The sequence below is a fragment of the Acinonyx jubatus genome, chromosome A2 (genome assembly GCF_027475565.1).
Source record: "Acinonyx jubatus isolate Ajub_Pintada_27869175 chromosome A2, VMU_Ajub_asm_v1.0, whole genome shotgun sequence".
Classification (NCBI taxonomy): Eukaryota; Metazoa; Chordata; class Mammalia; order Carnivora; family Felidae; genus Acinonyx; species Acinonyx jubatus.
The window spans coordinates 48,392,478-48,417,580 of NC_069383.1; the positions used below are offsets into that span (position 1 = coordinate 48,392,478).

At 45.3% G+C, this 25,103-nt stretch overlaps 1 protein-coding gene across 7 annotated transcripts in view; it reads right to left on the minus strand.

The window, feature by feature from the left end:
- CREB5 (cAMP responsive element binding protein 5) overlaps window positions 1-25,103 on the minus strand; it is a 484,504-nt gene that overhangs the window by 339,205 nt on the left and 120,196 nt on the right. The window contains exon 1 of one of the 7 annotated variants that reach the window (XM_053218282.1): window positions 22,426-22,640. The exons of the other annotated variants lie outside the window; for them this stretch is intronic. The gene's annotated coding sequence lies outside the window, so the exon portion shown is untranslated. Of the gene's footprint in view, window positions 1-22,425; window positions 22,641-25,103 lie in introns of those variants that run through there. 7 annotated transcript variants of the gene reach the window in all.

Genomic DNA, 25,103 nt, shown 5'->3' on the forward strand with positions numbered 1-25,103 from the left:
AGCCAGTGGGGACTTCGCAGAATGAGAGAATTCGCACAATGTCAGTGCTAAGGCAGCGAGTCAACCTGGATGTCTCAGTGTCCCTGAAACAAGTGATTCAGTGAGCTAAGGTGGGGAAAAGAAAGCAAAAATGGACAGCAAAAGCAGGCTTCAGATAGTCCCTTAAAAAGGAGGCTGTCGGGAGCCAAATTCCACAGTGCACATAAGCCACTTAAAAGCACACCCCGAAGCACTCGTCGGAAATCTTCAAAGTGCAAGGGAGGCTCCCCTGCCACGGGGCAGGGTCATGGACCGAAAGGTGGGGCAGGGTCATGGACCGAAAGGTGACAATGAGACACTCCCAAGAACATCTGGCCTAATAAACCAGCACTGGGCCCTCCAGACAATGGACAGCGGCCTCTGTCTTTACTCATCAGCTGACCCCAGATTCTCGTCCTGGGTCTGGCTGCTTCATGCAGACCGCAGAGCACGCACCTCGCTCACCCGAGCCCGGTGCAGGGTTAGGGATTTAAGGCAGCTGGAAGAGCCACTTCTTTCCTTATTTCCCACCCCCAGCCCCCCACCGTCTTCCTCCAGGAGACTTGTCAGTCTTCCAGCAAATGCCTCTGGGGGACCTCGTTAGGTGTGTGGGTGGAGGAAGAGTGGGAAGGGAGCCAGAGGAGGTCCCTGGGCTCACAGAGCAAAAGTAAGCAAAAACCACAAGCACACAAATCAAGTAAGTGAACAAGAAAAACAGCTGCACATTTTGGAAAATCCACTGAAAGAGACAGAGAAGGTGATTTGATAGAGACAAAGGTGGACAGAAGAAGCTTTCCAGTGGGGAGATCAGGTCCACCTCCCAGACCTCGGGGCTGACGAATGCCAAAGAGCAGCCTGGAGAGAGAAGAGGGGAGTGCCAGGTAGAGGGGATGGCAAAAGCAAAGACCTCGGCGGGTCTGAGGGACTGGAAAAAGGCCGGACGCTGGAGGGTGGCGGGTGAGGAAGAGAGAGGCCCAGAGCCACTGAGAAGCAGACGGGCCTCAAATCCTCCAAAGGTAGGATTTATTCTAAGAGTTAAAGAAAACCACTGAAGAATTCCACCGAAGGGGACAAGGCAGAGGCTGAAACAGACAGTGTAGACACTCAGCTTCTCATAAACTACAGGCGCAGCCCGGCTCAAGCATAAGGAAAGACGTAGACTCCCCCCACCCAAAATAAGAATGTGGTCCCAGGAGTGAGAGGTAGAGAGAAAACAAGAAAAAATAAAGAGCCCCACTTTGGGATTAATTCTTTCCAGTCACCACTTTACTTGAAGCTTGAGGTCACACTGCCTGGTTTCAAACAATGGCTGTGTGACCTTGGGGGAGTAACTTAACTTCTCTGTGCATGTTTCCTCACCTATGAACGGAGATAATATTACCTATTTCATTGGCTTGTTTTAAAGATTTATATATAGATATAATATAAATATGTAATAATGTCGGGGCGCCTGGGTGGCTCAGTCGTTAAGCGGTCGACTTCAGCTCAGGTCACGATCTCACTGCTCATGAGTTTGAGCCCCGCGTCAGGCTCTGTGCTGACAGCTCAGAGGCTGGAGCCTGCTTCAGATTCGGTGACTCCCTCTCTCTGCCCCTCCCCTGCTCAGGCTCTGTCTCTCTCTATCTCTCAAAAATAAATAAACGTTAAAATTTTTTTAAATATGTAATAATGTCTTGTTCTATATGGAAATAGAATAATTCCTGGTATATAGTGAACACACAACACATATTAGCTAAAACTGTATTAATAATTACTTTTTGTCTACCAGAAGAGACTCTGATTTGTCTTTCAAACAAGACACCAAGGCCTTTTCAATCCCGTATAACCAAATTTAGGACATTCTCAATTACTTTTTTTTTTTGGTTTGACTACGAAATACCATACTTTGAATTTGGTGGTTAAAAGAACATTTTCACTGGGGTGGAGAAAGTGCATCAAATGTCATTTTTCTCTCTCAGTAGGTTAGATTTGTTTTGGTTGAATTTGGTTTCACAGAGATGAGTAATTATTTTAAATATAAAGACTCAGGTTATCCATTGAAAACTGGTCAAGAAAACGATGGCAATTGACAAATCATGTTTTATCTCAAGTTGTGATTTTTATACATAAAGGATATCTCGGAGGTCATATGCTAAAACATTAACAGATTAGCAGTGCTTGCAGCTGCCGATGTTTGTGAAGCATTTTTTGTACATCTACATATAATTTTCTATGGTGAACACTGGCCGTGTACAAGATAAATCAAAAAGTAATATATCTGGAAGCATGTGATGATGGCAAAGATCCTATAAGAGTCTGTGGGCTTGCCTGGCCCTTTGAAGCTATCTGTTCCATCTTGGGCAAACTTCTAAACCTCTTTGGAGTTGAGTTTCCTCATCGGGGAAATGGACGAAACAGTCCTTTTTATGTGGGGTTGTGGTAAAGACTGAAGGAGACATACAGTGAATATTCCATAAATCACAGCTCACAGGCCTATGCAGTCTTTTAAGAGCATCTGAGTTCAAGTCTTGATTCTTTCATTAATTAGCTGTATGGCCTGGGATAAGTCGCTTGACCTCTCTGTGCCTCAGTTTCTTCCTATCATACGATAATGGCATTGACCTCAGAAGGGTATAAGAGGATATGAGGATTAAAGCAGTTAACATATGTAAACAATTTAGAACAGTGCCTGGCACATGGTAAGTGCTATGTAACTGCCAGTTCCTATTACTATTCTGAAATCTGAACCTAAAACTTCTGAAAAGCATATGGTTACACAATCATGTAAATATGGTTTACTTTATGGTGACAAAAATAACAAGCAAGAGTAGCATGGCATTTTAGTATCATTCATTGGCAGAGACACTAATTTTTATTCATGTATGAACTTGTTATGTTTATGTGTCAAAAAAAATCAAGGTCCTAATTTTTTATTTGTTTCCATATATTTATACATAAGCTATAATTTCAGGACTACTCAGCATGCTCTTAATTGCCTGAGCTAATTTCCCCAATGAGCATTTTCCTCGCCATCACCCTGTCTTTATGTCACTCCTCCAGCATAGCAGAGGACTCAGGAAGTCTGTATGCATATTTGTTAGAGAACGTAATCACACGGTGTGGCAGGCATACAAGAGGGGCACAGGCTGTCCACTTACTTATCTAACACAAATTTTAGTGGAAGCTTGTCCTGCCTGGAACCATGCTAGATACTGGGGAGACCTAGATGAAAAAAAGGAGCCGCAGGCAGTAACATAGTGGCCAAAATTCAGAGTAACGCTGCACTGACTTGGACCCTTCCCCTGTCCTTTTTCTCTTCACCATTGATAGCTCAATGTCCTTGGGCACACTAGTTAATTTCTCTGAACTTCAGTTCCCTCACCTGCAAAATAGGAATAAGTAACAAGAACTACCTTATCGGCGTGTTGTAAAGATTGGAGGAGAGGCTGCCTATAAATCATTGAGCACATGGTTAAGTTCTCAGCAAGTTAACTGTTGCTATATGGTCTCAAAGGAGACAGACACAAGCTGTTAAGTACAGGTGTATGTGAGAGCAAGGTCAAGTTTCAAGGAAGACTGTGCGAGCACAAAGCAGGAAGTGGTTCAATTTGCCTGTAGGAGTCACGGTTTAGGAAAACGGAATTAAGCTAGTATTCTTAGCATCTTCTGTTCCCCGCTCTGGTGTCTGTCCAACCCATCGCCTATGATCCTTGGTTGAGCGGATGTGCTCCTGTCTCAGGCTCCTGCCTCCGTGCCTCTAGAGCCAGGCCCAATCAAAGGTTACTCTGATCGTCATTAAATGAGATGGTCGTGGTTATCTTGTTCAACCACACCTCTGGTGCTTGATATTCAACAACACCATCCAACCCCAAAGAACTCACCATCCAGGTGCGGCTGGAAGACCTGAAGTGATGGCGAACCCGCCCTGTGAGAGCCTGGGCACCGCCTTTGGGATGCCCCGCAGCGTTAGCAGACAGGCGCTGGCCCAGGCCTTAGGAGCAGAAATGAGCCCAGAGATGGGCGTCCGTTCCAGAAATGAGCCCAGCACCTCATGCCCATCGTTTGTTTGCCTGCCACAGTGGCTCAGAGGCTCCTTTCTATTCTGCAGGTAAGCTCTTCTGATCAGCAACTCGTGACTTATGCTCGGGGCACCGGACACTGCCTCACACTCTGTTCCCACAGCTTCTTGAGTTCTGACCCCTGAATTACACTGCCCCTCGCAGAAGCACCCAGTGACTTCCAGGGCCACTTGCTCATCTCCATTTGCATTCAGCGCTTAAAAACTTCCCCTTCACAGGGAACTACACCCATGTCCCTGTAACTTGCAGGCACTGGGTTCATGCCCATCCCAGAGGCCATCCTGACAAGGTATAATCTTTCCTTAACGTGCAGGGTTTCACATACCCGTAGGCAGCCCAAAGCTGCTCACCACTCCCACTCCTCTTCAACAGCTCCAAGTCTTTTCTGTTGCTTCTCTTGGGAAGCTCTCTCTCCTAGGGTGCCAACTTGATATGGGTATCAGGCTGATGATGGCTTTTCCCTGCCACGCACCCTAGGGGACATCTGCATCTGCACAACAGCTTCGACACAGGAGCCCCAAGGAGAAAGCAATGTGGGGAAACTCTGACAAACGGGCAGGCTGATGTGAGCTGGGGTGACTTCTGCACACCTCATATCACCCCGCAAGACCAACTCTTAATCTATCTACAGAAGGAAAGTAGAGAATTGCAAATGTCACCAGGACCAGGAGCCACAACCCATTTTCGTAAATCTTCGGTGGGGTCTTGCGAACAAGTGCTATCTCCTGAAATATGTACCGCCGGAGCTGTGCCCCAGAATGCACAGCAAACAGTAAATACAACTTCTCTGAACCCAATCCGGGATGTATTATTGAATCTTTCTCCTTTCTAGAGGTGCCGAAGGACAGAAAAAAAAAAATGAAAGGGTAGGGACAAAACAGTTGTGTTTGTGTGTAATGCTCCTGCCCTATGGTTCCAAGGACTGGAGTTAGTCCCCATAATGCCACGGCCTGTCCTGATGACCTTCTCTCACTGAGAGGACAATTCTGCTGGATGGTCTCCTTCTGCTCCTCCAGATCTATTCCCTGCTTCCCTATGTCCTAGGAGGCTGCCTCCAGATTCCCTTGACTGGAAGGTGGAAGAGGGGAGAAGGCAGGTGTCCATTGCCTGTACTGCCTGTCTGTTGGGGTTTGGGTGGCATCGGCTATGTGTCTCCACATAGGGCAGGCAGCCCCCCACAATGGCGAAGTCCTCTCCGTGGGGTCTTCCCCTCAGCCCCCTGGACCCTCCAGGCTCTCTGTGACGGCTAGACCCTAGTTGGCCTGCCCACAACTCTGAAGTAGTTCCTTCATTACACTGTCTTCCCTTATTCCTTAGAGGGTACCATCTGCTCCTACGGGGACCCTAACACAGCAGTCTCTGTTTGAGAAACCTTTAATCATGTCCATATGACCAGATTTTCAAGGCCTTGACCTAGGGCCTCAGAATTCTCTAGGGGAGTCAACAGAACGGAGAGATGCCATTCGGAATCCGGACAAAGAAAAATCAGACCCTTCAGGGCATATTTGGAAGGAGGTGGAAGGACTTGTTTGCGAATGTTTCCTAACTAAGTGATGTTGGTCTTATGATACGAAAAGCTGAACCAAGAAGAAGCCAAGGAAGGCAACAGAGATTTACTGCTGTTTATTTGGCCCTCATCAAAACCCTACCGAAAAGGTATTTTATTACCCCTAGTTTACAGATGAGAAAACCTGAGGTAAACAACTTTCCCAAGGACCCAGCTGGAATAAGGGGAGCCAGGGACCAAATCCATATCTGCCAACCCCGATGCCCGCAGTCTTCCAGAACCCTGACCAGGCTCTTCTTTCAAGCCTGACTGAAACGTTCCCGAAATAATCAGGGGAAATTCCCTAATAATCCATGACAGATATGACCGTACCTTGAGAAACAGGATCACTCTCGATTTTCAGGAGGTACCTAAAACTTGTGGGTTGTTGTTGTTTTGTTTTTTTTTTTTTCCGGTCATATATTCAAGATAAGACTGATCGGTTAGGTAATAAGTAGATGGAATTTACCAGGAAGACCACAAAAGAAACATAAGGACCTATTTCTTTTAATGATGCTTTTTATAAATGAAGGTACTATTATGCCCTTCAGGTCTGTTTTTATTTCATTTCTTCAACTTGCCCGAGTCTGGTTTCTCAGCTCTCCTTATTCTGACTGCTTCTGCCCCAGCGAGTGCGGCGGGCTCTGTGAAATCATTGCCTTTACAGCTGTGCCTGCTTCATTGCGGGGGGAAGAGAAATACGGTCTCTCTGCTTCCTTTTTAAAACCTGACAGTCACACTTTCTCCACTTCAAAGCCACACCATATGACCTCAGCAGGCTGACATAAATGGACACTCATGCAAGAGATTATTCATTCAGTGGCTTTTTCCAAATGGGGAGGGGAAAAAAAGAGCTATTTGTTAACCTTTGTAGAGTTTAACAGTTTACAAAGTCGTTTTCCATACATTAATTTAATTTGGTTCTTAGAATGATTTATGAGATGGATGTGTTTTCTTTTCCCCCCTCATTTTTGCAGATGACGAATCCGAGATTTAGGGCAGGAAAGTAACATGTCTGAGGTCACACCACTCGTGAAAAGCAGAGCAAGGACTCGAATCTGGGCCCCCTGCCCCTGAACACTGGGATATTCTTAGAACAAAACACAGCAACCAATTTGCCAGTGCTCTAGGATGTTCTACACCTGGGGGAATTAATCCAAATGCCAGTGAGTCCTAATAATACACCGATGACACAATACACAAGTATTGTTCTAGAAGGCCCTAGGCCCCATGGGGTGTTTCCAGAGATGTGGTACATGTCGTCCTCTCTCCTTGGAGGCTGAAGAAACTACATCAAGTGCTGTTCCAGCACTTTCTGCCCCAAATCAAGCTGCAAAACCCTCTGTGCAATATCCCCAGTGCAATTAAAGAATGAAAGAATATCTAAATATACGGAAAGATTTTGTAAACTGCAAGGATTAATATTATTAAAAGGCTACACTAGCCAAGTTGATCTTTATTTATTTATTATTTGTTTTGTTAATGTTTATTTATTTTTGAGAGAGAGAGAGAGAGACAGACCACAAGCAGGGAAGGGGCAGAGAGAAGGGGAGACACAGAATCCGAAGCAGGCTCCTGGCTCCAGCCTGTCAGCATTGAGCCCGATGATGCGAGGCTCAAACTCGTGAACCGTGAGATCATGACCTGAGCCGAAGTTGGATGTTTAACCGACTGAGCCGCCCAGGCACCCCTTGATCTTTAGATTCAATACAATCCCAATCATAATCCCAGATGCCTTTTTTGCATAAACTGACAAACTGATCCTAAAATTCATACATAAATGCAAAGGGCCCAGAATAGCCAAAATAATCTAAAAAAAAAAAAAAAAAAAAAAAAAAAAGAACACAGTTGGAGGAATCACATGTCCTAACTTCAAAATTTACTACAAAGCAGTAGTAATTAAGACACATAGCTTAAGACATATAACTAGATACACGGATTAATGTAATAGAGTTAAGAGTCAGAAATAAACCCTTACATTTATGATCCATTGACCATAATGGTCATAGATTTCTTTCTAATCAAGAAAAATGCCAGAACCTTACAATGGACCAAAAACACACACACACACACACACACACACACACACACACACACACACAAACAAACAGTCTTTTCCACAAATAGTGCTGGGACAACTTGGACAACCACATGCAAAAGAATGAAGATAAATCTCTACTTCCCACCATTTATAAAAGTTAACTCAAAATGAATCATAGAACTAAATAGAAGAGTTAAAACTATAGAACTCTTGGCAGAAAACATAGGCATAAATCTTTGTGACCTTGGACTTGGCAACAGATTCTGAGATACGACATCAAAAGTAGAAGCAAAAAAGAAATAGATAAATTGGGCTTCATCAAAATTTAAAATTTTCACCCTTCAAGAAACACCATCAAGAAAGTGAAAAGACAACCACACCATAGGAGGAAACATTTGCAAATCATATCTTTGACAAAGATCTAGTCTCCAGAATATATAAAGAACTCTTACAACTCAACAATAAAAATTAAACAAATAACCTCATTAGCAAGATGACAAATGATTTGAATACACAGGTCTCTAAAGGAGATATCCAGATGGCCAAAAAGCACATGAAAAGATGTTCAATATTATTGGTCACTAGGGACATGCAAACCAAAAGCACGGTGAGATGTCACATCATACCCACTAGAATGGCTAAAATTAAAAAGACACACAACAAGTGTTGATAAGGTGGAGAAATTACAGCCCCTCACACATGGCTGGTGCGAATGTAAAATGAACCAGCCACTCTGGAGAACCGTTTGGTAGTTCCTCAAAATATTCAACATGGAGTTACCAGATGATCCAGCAATTCGACTCCTGGGTCTACACCTAAGAGAAACGAAAACATGCGTCCACACAAAAACTTGTACCTGAGTGTTCATGGCAGCATTATTCATAGTTGCCAAAAAGTGGAAACAACCAAAATGCCCATCAATTAATTGATGTGAATGAAACTTAAAAACGTTATACGAAGTGAAAGAACGTAGATACTAAAGGCCATGTATTGTATGATTCTACTTCCGTGAAATATCCACAATAGGCAAATCCATTGAGACGTAGAGAATCACGGTTGCCAGGGGCTGGGGAGAAGGCAGAATGCAGTGACTGCTAATGGATACAGGGTTTCTTCTGGGGGTGATGAATATGTTCTAAAGTTAAATAGTGGCAGAGGTGCCTGGGTGGCTCAGTGGGTTAAGCATCTGACTCTTGATTTCAGCTCATTTCATGATCTCACAGTTCGTGGGTTCAAGCCCTGCGTTGGGCTCTGTGCTGACAGCGTGGAGCCTGCCTGTGATTCTGTCTCCTTCTCACTCTGCCCCTCCCCTGCTCACTCTCTATCTCTCTCTCAAAAGAAATAAGGAAACATTTAAAATAAATAAATAAGTAAAGTTAGATAGTGGTAATGGTTACACAATTCTGTGAATATATTATGAAAATTCTGAATTGTACACTTCAAAAAGAATTTATAGTAGGTGAATTATATCACAATAAAGTTCTTTTATATATAAAGTCTACTACTGGGTTCTACATTTTAGGCCAGTTTCAGTTCAAAAAATGGCAATGGATTTACAAGTTAAGCTTTCTAAGGCCCGTGTCTTCTGAAACAAAATCAGGACACATTCTGACACGAGAGGTCTCTGCTTTTTCATTTATTTAAATGAAAAGGTCTACATATTCAACCACAGTGAGCTGTTTTACAAATCTGTTGGGAATATGTTACAATGACACAAAATTGGAGCTCTCACAGAAAATCCTAGAGGTATGGGCTCATATGTGTCAATCATCAGTCCACATGAAATATACATATTTCACTACTCAAAAAACACACTAATTTCTAGACCCTAGCCATGATGAGTTAGTGGAAAATTGTGACTACCAAAAAGGTGTTTTGCAGAAAAATAAATATCACCTATTTTGTACACTAAACTCAGAGTATGAACATTTCCCAAGCACCAAGGCTAGAGCAAATATCCATCCAAAACACGCAGTAACCAGACCATCTTGTTTTGCTGATTGCTGTCTAATATAATAGGTGTTCCGTCAACACTGGTTGAATGAATATGTGGATTTTTTTTCCCTCACCAAATGCTAAGTTTTCCCTCTTGTTTATGTCTTTCCTTTGTACATCTTCTCCTGTGATTACACCTCTGCTAACACTCAGTATTTTTATAGGACCTGCATCTCCCTAATACCCCTCCCTCCCCTTCTGTGCCGTCTTCTCCTTTCTCTGCCGCTATCCTCTCTCTCCAGCTCTCTCTTTCTCTCCTCTCCCCACCCCCATCTGATTCACGATCAAATCCTCTCAATTCCACATCTCTTAAATCTGTCCACTTTTTTCCACACCCACTGAGACACCCCCTCAGACAAAACCATCATCCGTTTAACTGTTTTGGACCAGCTCGCAGTAGGAAGAGCTGACCCGTATGAGGCGTCTACTGTGCCAAACAGCTCTCATTTCGTCTTCAGGGTAACTCTACGAGGTAGGGGTTATCACTAGTCTCCATCTTAAAATCAAGACTCAGGGGCGCCTGGGTGGCTCAGTTGGTTAAGCATCGAACTCTTGATTTCGGCTAAGGTCATGATCTCATGGTTGGTGAGATAGAGCCCCGCATTGGGCTCCGCACTGACAGCACGAGAGCCTGCTTGGGACTCCTTCTCTCTCTCCCTCTGCCTCTCTCTCTCTCTCTCTCTCTCTCTCTCTCTCTCTCAAAATAAATAAATAAACTTAAGAGAAAGTGAAAAAGAATCAAGACTCAGACAGGCTAGGTCTCCTGTCCTCCTGAGCTGACAGCTGAGTGTGTGGGACTCCATGGCAGTCAGCGCCACCCATCTCACCATCCTGCCCCAGCCCTGCCACGTGGCCAACATGGCTGCCAACGTGACTCCCCGAAACCTCAGAGCCGAGAGCAGCACTGCACTGGGTACAACCCTTCATTGCCCTCCGGGGTGAAGTATGAACTCTTCATAAGGTTCTGCCTGATGACGTTCTTCCTTAACCCTCCCGTCTTATTTATTACCAATTCCCATGAGTCCTTGGGAAATCACCTTAGCTGTCACCTCCTCCGTGGTAGATGCTCCACCTGAAAGAATGAGTTAAAAAAAAAAAAATCCTCTCCCGGGTTCCCTAGCCCCCCCAAGTGGAAGCCCTTAGAAGGCAGAACAGCAAATCATCAGAGTTAAAAGTGCGGGCTCCTGCTTCGGATTCTGGGTCTCCCTCTCTCCCTCCCCTTCCCCAGCTCGCATTCTGTCTTTCAAAAATAAATAAACATTAGAAAAAAAAATTTTTTTTTTAAAGTGCAGGCTCCAACTGCTGGTCTTCAATTCCAGTTCTGCCACTTACCAACGAGGTGACTTTGGGCAAGATTCTTTTTAAAAAAGTTTTTTTAACGTTTACTCATTTTTGAGAGACAGAGCCCAAGCAGGGAGGGGGAAAGAGAGGGAGACACAGGATCCCAAGCAGGCTCCAGGCTCTGAGCTGTCAGCACAGAGCCTGATGCGGGGCTCGAACCCACGAACTATGAGATCATGACCTGTGCCAAAGTCGGACACTCAACCGACTGAGCCACCCAGGTGCCCGTGAGCAATATTCTTAACCTCTTTGTGCCTTGGTTTCCTCAACTGTAAATTAGGGGTAATAACAGCACAAGCATATACCTCATTGAGGTGTTAGGAAGTTTAAATGAAATAACACATGTGAAACAATTAGATATGGTAAGCACGTGCATGTTAATAGGTAAAACTTTTCCTTTTTACCCTCTTACCCTTTTTTTATTCCTGTCTCTGCTATTCCTCCAAACTTTCATTCTCTGCGTATAAATTTCATGATATTAGTGCGGTTTCCTTGCATTCGTAAAATGTTTCATCTTTTTCAAAATTCTTCATCCTCAAAGCAATTCCATGAAACGGGCAGAAGAAATGATTTTATAGAGAGCTCACACGTTTCTACGTGTCACATGAATGTAGAACCACTGTAATTAGCGTGTAGTGAGCTTTAGTAAGAGCTACCTCAATGGAAGACACAATACCAGTGAAAGTATCTCCAGCTATAGAAAAATCATTATTATCAAAGTCCTATTTGAGTCACTTACTTTGCTTCGCCGAGCCTCATCTTCCTCATCTGCCGAATGGGGATGACGACACATACTTTAGAAGACTGCAATGGGGTTTATGCAAAATAACATATATAAAGTATCTGTTCAGTGCCAGGAACCTACTGAACACTCAGTAAATATTACTTAATGACAACAGGACCCCACAAGGACAAGGTCACTGAGCTGGTCAAAGGGGAGGCCAAGCACAAAGCCAAGTTGGACTATCCACTTCCCGCCATCACAGCTCACCCTCCCACGTGAACACAGCCTGGCCATGTTTTCAGCATGATACATCAATCAGCTCATCCATAAATTGTATCCTGCCTGCCCTCTGCTTTTCCTAGAAGAAAAAAAGCAGGGGATGGAGAGACAGGAGCATAGAAGAGGCTATTTAATGCAACCCATGACGACTAGGTGTCAGGACCTAAAATGGCCCATGGGCCCTGACTTTACGGGCGACTTAATGAGAAACACCAGCACTACATACCTCTGATCCAACAACTAGTCTCACTTTTTTGAGGGCTTTGGCAAGAAGGAAACAAAGTCCCCTTTTCCTCATTCTTATTTTCAGTGCTTTATCACTCTCCCAAACCAGACAAAAGGATCGCCAGGAAGCAAGCTCAAATTCTGACTGGCGAAATAGGAAAACTGGACTCTGGGACAAGAGATGAGAGGGGTAGGGTTTGCAGAGGTGGCTGAATGCCAGCTCCGAGGAGGGACTCCCTCTCTGAGAACGTGACCACGGCGAGGCACCCATGCTGATTTTTCCAGGACGCCAATAAAGCCCAGTTCCACTGGGGCGTTCATGTGGAGCAGTCAGAGAGGGAGTGGAGGCTCGAATGAGCGCAGCCCATCTTGGCAGGGAGGGTGACAGGGTGTGGGTGTCCTGTCATCAGATCTGCATGACATCGACCCAGCCCATTACATCAGCAAGAATCGCATCACTCGGGGAGCATAAGGACCAGGCCCACCGGGGTCATCAAATCCCACAGCAAGGCATTAAAAGCCTCTTGCCTCTCTCGTGCATGGTTCCTTTGGGCCTTTCTATGGGAATTGCCATTCCCATGGCCACTAGGTCCCAGGCACCACCTAAGTATTGCACGTACGTTAACTCATTGAATTTCTACAACGTCCCTTCCAGGAATGCAATAGCATCCATATTTTACTAATGACTGGGTTGAGCTCAGACAAGTGAAGTCATTGTCCGTGATCACACAGTTAGTCTTAGCAACGTTGAGATGCAAATCCAGGCCACTCTGAGACCACAGCCCATGTGTTTTTTCCACCAGCCTACACAGTCTCCAAAATAAGTTCAGGACCCCTCTCTCGACACTACTCTTTCCTGTCTGCCTGGCTGCCTATGTCAGGGATTATAGAATCTCAACAGACGCGCAAAGCTTTTTTTTTTTTTTTAAATATATATAATGCTCCTATAAATTTAAATCCAGCTTCACGTAACCTTTCATTGCTTTTCTAATTTTCAAAACACCATCGTGCCGCCCACATGGCAGTCAATACTCACCAAGTGAGTACTACACGGTCAGGCATCTTGCGAGATACTAGAGGATACGCAATAAATAAGACCGTCTCAGGCCTACCCCCCCAAGACCCAAAACTAAGCCCAACCCCCTGCAAGGGTTCTTTAAGGAGCTACAGCCCCTGAATCACAAGCATGGCTCATTTGTCTCACTGCTCACGTGTCCTAATCTTACACCCCAGTTTAAATACCTTGGCGTCGGCGTGCCCAGAAAGCAAGACCTCCAACTCTACGTTTCTTCTCTAGGTCTTGTCTCCCTGTACTAGTCATCTGATGAGTAACACAGCTTCTTCTTAAGAATAGGGTCTGCCATGCTCTTCTGCCCCTTCTTTCCTGGCCTGGAGTCCTATCCAATGGCACAAAATCTGATGAGACAGCCACCATCTCGTCTGCGGTCTTAGTGTGCCTACTTGTTGGGAAACCATTGCAAATCTCTCACGAGGACAGTGATCAGTTACTGCCAGGGGTGCCAGGCTACCTCGTCGCTCAACCAGGCTGGCCAGAGATTCTGTTCTGAGGCAGGAGGCAAACCCGGTTCTAAGCCCACTTACCACCAATCCCACCTTTGCAGGTGACCGGGTTGCAACTGGCTGAGTCCCAGGACCAGAAGAAATGGTCCCTTTGTTTCTCTATGTGAAAGCCAGTCTTCTACAAACAAGTTTTTCTGCATGTATCTAACAGACCCAAGCATATCAGCATCAAATCCAATTCCCAGCGTGATCCGTGACAGGAATTTTTCATTTGTTTCGTTTACTTTTTGTGTAGCACCTTCTCAAATCTCAAAACAGGTTTTCTGGCACAAGACAGATAGAAACTGCGCTCAGGCCAACTAGTCCCCGATTCCGCAAAGGCGTATTAACTGCCTCTCTGCTAAAAGGACATGATCTTCAGAGTTTTTCCCCTTTACCTAAGAACCCCACGAAGACTTTGAAACTATACCACCATCTAGGGCTCTCTGCTGGGGAGATTGATTATGTTACCAAAAGGGTCTTTAAAAGCAGCCTCTTGGCTCGGGGAGCGGTGCCCCCATGAGCAGGCACTCCATCACAGCGAAGCTCCCTCTGCCAAGGACCATCGTCACATGGCTGCCAGTGACCAATCCGTAACCGTAAGTGAGAGCATTAAAACAGCACATGAGACATTTGTTTTCCGAGAGCGAAGGAAACAAACTAGGAGACAACTCTCCAAAGACCGAACATTCACAACCAGCAAATGCCGGCTGGAAATTTATATGCTGTGGGTGTAAAAGCAGTGAAATTCGATAATCTCAAAGCCACAGATTTGTAACTTGCACTTATGTAAATATTTATGGATTCTTTGGAAAAAAATCAATCCTCTCAGCCTTTCTCTTGAGTACATGCCTCAGAGAGAACTTTTTTTTTTTTTTTTTTTAACTCCTCGGGATGGGGATGTAAACTCTAGCTGTCGCTTAAGAACATTAAGGCAGCAGACTGCCTAAGAATAATCTGAATTCCATTTATGAGTTTACTCTACGGATTATATGTCCCATTCTGTTCCCCGATACCAGTGAGAGTGCCGAGGAAATGTGGTGGTCCCTCTGCAGCCCGGCCTCGCTGAGACCGGGGAGGCTGAAAGTTGACCCGCTGAGTAACGCTCCTTACGGAGGTGCTGGTCATCCCTCCGTTGTTACCGAGAAGCAAAATGTTCACAGTTCTCCAGTATCTGACACAAGCCCGTATCCTCTTAGCCAGAGCCATTCCAACGGCCTGTTAGCCTTCCTGTCTGTTTACCTTCCCAATCCCTACTTCACACTGCCCCAGGGCAATATTCCTAGAACCCTGGCTTTACTGTTTCTCCCCCTCTTCGATGCCCCCCTGAAGCATCAAAGCCCCAAAGCTAGTCCGAGGTCTTCAACGGGGCAGTCAAGGCGCTCCGCTGTCCAGCCGACCTTTACCCCCTACGTATCTGCAATCCTGAATCTCCCGTCACACACATTCAGCATTTAATTTACAAACAGCATTTCTCTCATGCGAGTAAGCGGCACCCTCTTCTCACTTCTGTGTTGATGACAACCTTGGCGCAAATGTCACCGTAAGAAAACCTCTACTCCCCGCGCCCCACCTCGTCCACTCCCAAATCGTAACGAAGTGTGCCATCTGCCCACCTGATTCCCCCCTCAGGGGGCACTTTCATTCCCGTCCATCTCTGTGGCTCCGTGGAGTTTTAGCCCGGAACATTCCACGCAGTAAGCATTTCCAAATACGTCTGGGGATTGACATACGCCTACCGGTTAAGTGAGCAACTGTGATGCCTCAACACGTGGCACGGACGACCCGAGACAGGTTTCAGGAAACAGCGTTACCTCCTGCCCGTCTCCTCTGTCAAATGCCACACTTAAAGCTGCTGTTCGCTGTCTGGTGAGAAGAACTAAAGACAGTAGAAGGACCGTCTAAACGCGTGGTAGTGGGGTGGGCAGGTGCCACCGCACAATGACACGGGAGCCCCATTCGAGGACCGGTGAGGTGGTGTGCTGAAGGGCATCCCTCAGCACCCACGAAGAAAGGGTGTGCAAGCGTGGGCCAGTATCCTCGGCCCTCCCTGGCTGACCCACCCTATGTCCAAACACATTTCCGTATGACAGGCCAGGTCCTCTGAGTGATGAAGACACCGCTGAGGTGGCATCCCAGCTCTTTCAACCTATGCCATATTGGCATCTCAGTCCTTCAGAAGGGAACCTTCTGTGCTTGACAGCATGCCTCAGGAATAACAGTCACCCCAGCGGGATGGGGGGCCCTGAGATACAGACACTGACAAGTGGGCGTCGCAGCAATGAGGGGAGGGTGGAGCCCCGGGCAGACTGAGCATGACATACACCCGATCACGACATAAACTGGCTTAGCATTTCAGGCTCAGGTGGAGATGTGGTTGCCACAGACGTGGTGAGATGGCAGTGGGAGGCAACGCGGCCCACACAGATGAGGAGGGAGAAGGGCAGAGAGCAGTTGTGGGAGAGGACTGCGGACTGCTAATAATGACAGAGCTGCGGGGACTCCAGTGGCGGTGCCTGTCATCACAAGCGCCTCGGGAGCCCACCTTCAGGCTGGTCTTTTGCCCCAGAAGCGACGGCAGGGCCGCTTGAGATACAACCACAGGGGGAGGACCTGTTGGATGAGAACACGTTAGAAGAGAGGTGATCTGGAAGCTTCTACGTGAACAGGAATGGGAGGAGAGTCTCTCGGTTAGCAACTAGCTTGGACCAGATCCTCTTCCCAGCGAGAAGGTTTACAGGTTTACAAAAACCTGCTCAACCCAGCAAGGTGAAGAGGGCAGCATTTTCATTTACAGAGATTTTTCTTGTGTTTTACCCCAACTGCACTGGAGGAAACCTGAACCTCTAGCAATTTCATGGGTGATGATGTAGTAAATGGCACCAGAAATAACTAGGGCAACGGCTCATAGCAGGATAGGCCCTATCCCAAGAGCATTTTGAAAACTGCTGGGTGCTTCATTTTGTTTTTTACCGTGATTAGAGGGATGCTGTGGGCATTTACTGGATGGAGATCAGGGCTATCAACCGCCCTATAACAGATAGGACACTCTTGTCCTGCACACACACACACACACACACACACACCCAACTCTCAAGTGCCATTTGTGTGAGAAAAAGACAAAGTTATATGAGAAACTAACTCAATTTTATATGTATAAACTAAATACACTTCTGCATGATTTTAAGATATGCTGAAATTTTTAGAAATGCAACCTGGTAAGAGAAGACTGTATTTGTTTTAATTTGGAATTTTTACCGTAAGTTGTTCAACCATCTGAGAACCTTAGAGTTGCCAACACAAGGCAAAACATTTGTCACATTCCTGTATTGACAGGGAAATCCTACAAGGCCCTTGGAGTAATGAACTTGACCCTTCATTAATGAAGTCTACTAGGGTAGTAGCACCTAGCATGTGCATACTGGTGCTGTGCTGCTTTTCTCCATCTGCACCGGCCTCCTTGATCCATTGCCTGCCCTTCTCTGTCCTGTTTTTGGCATCAGGAGGCTGAACTCTATGTACTGCATCCCCCAGGCTCCCTTGCTCTCTGGCTTCCAGCATTCAGGCAATGAGAGGAAGTGTCAGGAGATCAGAGGATGAGAGGAGAGAATATACATTCCCGGCTCCCTTCCCTCCTAACCCTAAAGTCTTGGTGTTGCTTCCTCCCATCTTCCAGCTCCAGCTCACAGGGTTCCTGCAGCTTGGGGGTGACAACATCTTCTAGCTGTTCCCAGTCTCTTTGTCCCTCACTATTTTTGGCTGGTTCCCATAATCCTGCCCTCACTTTCATCCAAGTCTTTTTGGTTAAACTCCTTTTTTTAATATTTATTTTTGAGAGAGAGAACAAGCAGAAGAGAGGTAGGGAGAGGGGGGGGGTGCAGAGGATCTAAAGCAGCTCTGTGCTGACAGCAGAGAGCCTGATGTGGGGCTCGAACTCACAAACCGTGAGATCATGACCTGAGCCAAAGTCAGACACTTAACCCACTGAGCCACCCGGGTGTTCCATCGGTTAAACGCTTTTTACTGTACTACCTCCTTCCTGTTAGGATCCTGCATGCTATAAATACATACTGTTTTATTAAAAATGCATTTACTTTATGTTTCATTATATTTAGGGCATGTTTATCTATAAGATTCACTGCAAGATTAGAACAGTTTATTATAAAATATTTGTCTAAAGAGGAATCCCGTAGATCTGATAGAGTTGGAGATAAGGAAGACACAGAAGAAGGAATCACGACTGAGCAGCAGCAGGCAAAGAGCTGAGACTGTGTAGGAATGCTACCACCCATGTTAGAAACAAATCACCAGTCCAAGATGGGCTGGAGTGACTCAGAAGTAGACCAACAGATGATGCAAGGAAAGCAGGAGGTGGGGGCAGAGACGGATTTCCTTGTCAAGAGGAACTGGCAGCTAACACCAGAACATGTAGCAATGACATTTGCATACAACTTGGAATTGCTGTAAGTGTGTATACTTACATATGTGTGTATTTCAAAATACATGATCTGTTATGGGATACCCTATGGAGGTTAATCAAGAATGTCAGCTCAGGGATCCTCATAAAACCCATCAGCTCTTTTTAAGAAAAAATGACTGTTTATTTACTTTTGAGAGAGAGACAGACAGATAATGAGCAGGGGAGGGGCAGAGAGAGAGGGAGATACAGAATCTTAAGCAGACTCCAGGCTCCGAGCTGTCAGCACAGAGTCGACGCGGGCTCGAACCCACAAGCCACGAGATCACCACCTGAGCTGAAGTCAGACACTTAACTGAATGAGGCACCAGGCACTCCCCTCTCAGCTCTTTTTAAAGTAAGGTAACTGAATTGTATATAAACTCAATCCTTATTTACATTCAAGTTCCCAGGACCGAGGATGGAAAGACCAAGTTAGCAACATTCTCTAGAGAGTGGTACCTGAATAGGAATGCTCCTGTAGGAACACCATAGTCCCATGCACACACAACCTTGACCTCCTTCGTCCCCCCTCATGGTATAGCCGCACTATATGCGTGTGTGCGTACACACACACACACATTCTGGCAAGAAAAGAGAATGGCATCCCAGGAAAGTGGCTGGAATCCAGGTCCATTGTAAAAGACCAGAACAGCCTGGGCCCTACTTGTTTATGCCCAAACCACAGAAAGGCTTACAGAAAGCTTAATACTGCTGGTATAACTTTAAGACTGAGGAACGTTAGATGCCAGCCATAATACAGGCCAGCTACTTTCCAATAAATATATATTGAATAAATGCACAAATTAAGGGGCAGTTCCCTCAGGAGAAGGATTCCCAGGCAAGGACCCTCCCAACTGTATTATTTCCTCCACTCCCTTTTGTGCACCCCACACCCATTCGACACAGCCATGCCACAGCCCCCTATAAAGCTGTCCAGACCACAGCTACTACTAGCACTTGGAAAGCATAATAGGAGAATCAATTACTTTTTTGTCCAAATCACCTTGATGAGAGGCACAGAGAGGGCGCTTGGTTATCCCTTATAGACCTGGCATTCCCTATACAATGGCAACTCAAATAATGGATACCTACAAATGGTGGATACTCACCACATAGCAGGAGCTCTCTCGCTCCCAGGTTTGTAACACCTTGGGGATATGCATCTGCTTCATCATCAATGACTCCAAATACACCATCACATCAAACAGCAAATCACTGTTTCAAAAGGACTGATTAATCCAGAGAATATGTGTTATAACCCATTTTCAACACGTTGCCAGGACTTGAGACAAATTGAGAGAGCCAGTTTTCCTCTCCTGCTCCCCATGTTTCTCTCCTCTCATCTAAGATCCACAAACAGACAGAGAGAAGGGGCTGCAAAGCTACGATGAGGTGAAGCATCTGGCCAAGCAGATTCAGCTCCCGTGGCAATCCATTATCTGGGGAAAATTATGGTTTAACATCAACCATTTCGGTTGTTGCAAATACCCTTTTCTAATCTGTGTTAGGCATTTCCTAATTGCATATTTTCTTCAGCATGAGAAATTGTGAGCTTGGTAAATTATCTATTTCAATATTTCACATAACATACAATTCGAGTATCAGGCTAGCAGCTTGGAACAGCAGGCATCACACTTTGGAACTGGGATAATTTTTGAGATTTTCCAGGCTCTTCCTTAAGTAGCTGTTTCTGGTGACGTATCATATAAAGCCCTCGGATACCCACTAATTGATTTAAAACCCAGTTGGGCACATTACAAATACCCTTGGGCTTTTTATTATCTTGGTCCAACCGAAAGCATCAGAATCACTATTATTAATCACAACAGGATCCATCAGACAAACAGCATGTATTATACTGGCATCCTCCTTTGGGACGAAAAGACCAAAAATAAATAAATAGATGAATAATATTAAACTCATCAGCAATATCAATTGACTCTCCAAAATAACAGCTTCTTTTATTATTGCAGGCCACATATAATTCCAGGGGTCCAAAGGAAGACCAAAGATTCCATCTCATCATTGGCTGAGCTTTACCTCACAAACTAGATTTTTAAATTCTGACAGTTCTGAAGTCTAAGAAAACTGAACAGTATTTCACTGTGAAGTATTAGAACAAGAAAGGAGAAAGAAGGTAGGGGGGGTGGGGGGGGAAGAAAACAGAGGAAAGGCCGACGGGGACATTCTCTGGAGAAACTGACAAGAGTTACTAACCTAGGTCAAACAATTTAAGCAACTAATGAAACATAAAAAAAGCCAAGCATGACCTGGTGTTAGGAATACTCCTGTTTGAAAGACCCTCGAGTAATGACATTAAGTCCTCTCGAGAAGGAACCTAACACATAATTTGACCAAGCAACAAACAAAAATTGTGGTCATATATTTTTAAATATACAGTCATTCATATATATATATATATAATGACTACAGTTTTTGTAGCAAATATATATATACATATATATATGCTATTCATTGGTTTTAACTTTTAACAATAACCAAAAACACAGAAGACAGAGCGGTGCTTGCAAGACAGAATGGAAAGGCAAATCACCCACGCAATGTGAAAGTAACTATGGCACTGACAAAGAGTGGAATGTGGAAGGGAGTAGGATAAGAAAAGGGTCCTCAGAGGACTCAGAGCTTCAACTTAAAAAACTGACTGAAAGTTAATGGTACACAAAGTGAACATGCAAGTTATAATTTTTCCCCCAAGTTTTTATTTAAATTCCATTAGCTGACATACAGTGTAATCCTAGTTTCAGGTATAGGATTTAGTGATTCATCACTTACAAACAACACCCAGCATGCATCACAATGCAAGTTATAATTTAAAGGCAGAGGGAACCAATAGAAGGAGTAAAAGTAATAATGGAACATTGAGAGAAGGCAGGAGGTAGAGAAGAATGAGGGCAACTGAGCTAAATCTCCATTTTCAAAGCAGAGACTTAATAGACATTGTAAAAAGGTGATAAAGAAACACAGAGGGGGCCTGGGTGGCTAGGTCGGTTAAGCAGCCGACTTCGGCCAAGGTCATGATCATGCAGTTGGTGAGTTCGAGCCCCGCGTCGGGCTCTGTGCTGACAGCTCAGAGCCTGGAGCCTGCTTCAGATTCTGTGTCTCAGTCTCTGCCCCTCCACCTGCCCCCCTTCTCAAACATTAAAAAAGAATTTAACAAATTAAGAAAGAAACATAGATCTAAGTGTATTAGAGTCTGGCAGTCCCTTCCAGAAAAAAACTGAGTGGACAGACATAATAATTTTTAACTTAAGTTCTTTTACTTTGGTTCCATGTGCACATATTACAAGGAATATGAGAAGAAGAAGAAATTCAGCCAAGGTGGAGAGCAGGAAAATGCCATTTTAAAGAAGGTAAGAGGCGTTGGGGAATGGTGAAAAATTGATTAAGAAGCCAGACTTTCATTTCTGCCTTGATAGGTGTGTGAGCAGAGAATAGCAGAAAGAACCCCAAAGAAGGGATCACAGGGCCTGTGTCCCAGCCATGGCTCCGGTCCTAGCAGCGTGACCATGAGCATGTTATTTAACTCCTCTGGGCCTCAGTGTCCACATTTGTAAAATGAAAAGACTGGACTAAATCATCGCTAATGCCACCAGGTCCCAGGACCCACATTCCTGGGTTCACTTTCAAATTCTGAAAACAGAAGCAAGTAGTTTTGAAAGTAACACTTCACGCACTGTTCGATGGATTTTGTTTATTTGTTTTTGTTCCAGGATTGGAGTGCAAACGCAACGACAAACTCTTCTGATTTATCAAATCCTCTAATCCCCGCCCCCAGCTCAATCAACCCCCCATAAACTAAAAGATTCGGGGCTCTCATGTTGTGGAAGTCACAAATGGCAACCGGTCAAGCCATCCAAAGATTTACGAGGCTAAAGGCCCACTTCCGTATCTGAAAAGTCCTCCAGAAGACACACGAAGGAAGTGGCAAAATCCCACAGCTAAACCCACCAGCTCCATAACACTAACAAAGTTCCTGGGCCCAGATGGGAAGTCTAGTCTGGAGAATGAAGTGCCTCGGGGCCAGGGAGCTTGTGAGAGCCAAATAAACTCTGAGGTGTCCAACAATAAATTAAGCAGATCTGAAAAACAGTTGGAAGCAAGAAAAATGAAACCACACATACACCGCTCCCCACCCCCCCACCCCAAAAGTTCACTCACTGAATGGCTTCTTGCTGCTTCTTGTCTCTTTCTTTAGTAGATTCCAATCTTTATAAATACCTTCTCCAAGTCAAGGGAAGAAGCCAATGGGAAGAAGAGAAGGCCTGAGGTATACCTGAGGTCGGCTAGGAATGTGAGATGGTTGTGTAATCAGAAGCCACCTTTTGGAAATGCCAGGGAAAATAAAAGACCCTTGAGTCATCAACTTCTTTATTTGCTCTCCCAGCTGTGACCCACCCCCACCCCCCGCCGCCTTGCAAACACACACAAACATGCGCCACCTACTCCCCACCCCAGGCAGGTGCGTGTGTGGGGTCCACGTTCCAGGGACATGCTGAGCGAACATTCTTGGGCACTGCTTTCTCTCCCACCTCAAACCCGGCAAAGGATCACTGAAGTTGGGCCCCACTGAAGCAAACGGCTGCACTGAGAGGATGAATGTCCCCAGGCAATGAGTTGGTTGGTCCACATCTCTCCTCTCGTAGGTTTACAGCAGTGAAAAGAACAAACATGTATGACGGGAACGTTCAGAGGTAAAACTCCTGCCGGAAGACCATTGCCTTCCTTTCTGAGAATCAGTCCCAGTGGAACATACCATTCTGACTTCTCCTGTGTGAATAGGAGGACTTGTCAAAGACGGATTATAGAAAATGGAAATTTTGTTGAGCATTTACTGCATACTGTATTTCAAAACACAGGTATGTGCCAGGCACTGGGCTTGTAAGTTCAGAAATAACCATTGCTGACACGAGTGACTTCCAAGCCCTGGGCAAAATGTATTTTCTTATTTAATTCCCAGAACGCCATGAGGTGAGTAGTGTTGTGATCTCCACTTTCCAGGTGAAAGGTTAAACCTCCCCAAGGTCACAGAGCTAGCAAGGAACAGAATCGAGATCCAAGCCCGGCGGGTCAGACTCAACGGTCTGGCCCGTGTGGGAATACGACAGGACCTTGCCCTTGAGGTACCCATGCTTCAGCAGAGGAGCTACTTCAGCACATACTATCTGGCATGTAGCAGGCCCTCCATAAATGACTTTGCTCAACTCCGGTGGCACCCTTATGTGGTGGGAAAAACGACTGCTATTGACAAAGAACTGGGTTCAGAGGTGTCACCCAGCTATTAGGAGGCATATCAGAAACCAAGACCCAAAAGTGTCTGGTTCTTTCGTGCTCTCTGTCCTCAGAGAGGCGCAATGAAGACTTCACACCCTAGCATACGAGGAACATTTGGTTCATATTTTCACTGGTGTCATATTCTGGAAGCTGCCGGCAGCCACACGATCCTGCCAGGTCAGCCCCAGATGCTCCAGTGTGTGTACAGCTTCCTTGAGCCGGGGGAGGGAGGGGGACCCACAACAAACAGATCCAACAACAACCACAACAAGGAAAACTGCGCGCAGAACCCTCAAGAGGGACAAAATGGGAGGGGAAGATGGTCTGCACGGAAGGTTCTGTGGGAGCCACATGTGTGTGTGAGCACCACGCACCATCCACTCAAGGAAGGGTGCCGGGCTGCTCTAATCAACCAGTCAAGGGAAATCCAATCAAGGGAAAGAGGCAGAACCGAGGAATGACGAAAGCAATGCTTCACGTGTTGTTGGCGGGTTTTTGTTGAGATTGTTTCGCCACTGCCACGCAGAAGCCCCGGATATTCAGAGCCAAGCAGCAACCTCACCCGATTAAGTGTACCGGGAGAACATACCGGCTTCGGAAGCCTGCTTTCAGTCTTAAGTAAAACCTGGTCCCAAAGATTCTCCTTTCCTTCTTTGCTTCTTGGCTTTGCTGTTAAGGTACACAAACTAATTTCCTCTTTCTGCTGCCTAGTCTAGAATCAGGTAGACAGAGCCTGTCTGAAGAGAGAATTCTTTTGCGAGATAAAGGACTCTAGAATCATCTGCTGTGAAAGAGGCCTGTCTCCATCACAGGGAGTTTATGCATAACCTTTCTTGTCTAACATTTAAGATTAGGGAAAGGAAACAAAACAAAACAAAACAAAACACCCTTGACAGCGATAGCCTCACAGGGAAGAATCATGTCCCCACTCTGCTGTGGGTTTGGGGTGGCAGAGTTCCCCCTAAAATTCTTTCTTTCAAATTCTTCACTAATTAGATTTTCTCTGGCATCAAAGGGAGTTGAAAGAAGCTCAGGAAACAGGGCCAATTGCTTCAGGGGCTGAGGAGTAGGCCAACAGGAGAGAATTTCTCACCGCGCTATGCTAATCCATGAACACGGTGGCAGGACTAAATGAGCTCAAGTCAGGCTTCTTTCCTTCACTTTTTTTAAGGTACAGCTTCTCCTCTGACAGAGAGATGTCAGTAGAAGAATGTTTCCCCTGAAGACACTTGGTTGAAAGGGACCAAGGTTGACCAGCTACGATTCGTTTTGTTTCCACAGCATAGTTCAAAGCTGGTTACCAATCCTTGTCATCATTCCATTTGCTCCTTTATCATCTCCCCCAGCAAACTGGCAAACTAGCTCCCTCAAGGGCCTGTGCTGAGAGAGGAGAGAATTCGTAGCCTGGGAGGCCCTTATCTAGGGTGGAGAAGACCTCTTTGTTTTGAAAAGATACTTCTAGTCATATTGTTGCCAAGACATTTTCTTCTACCCCAGTTCCAACTTCATAATCGCTGAATATTTCCTGATAGATAGATTCAAGCACACGTCAAGAGGAATCTCAC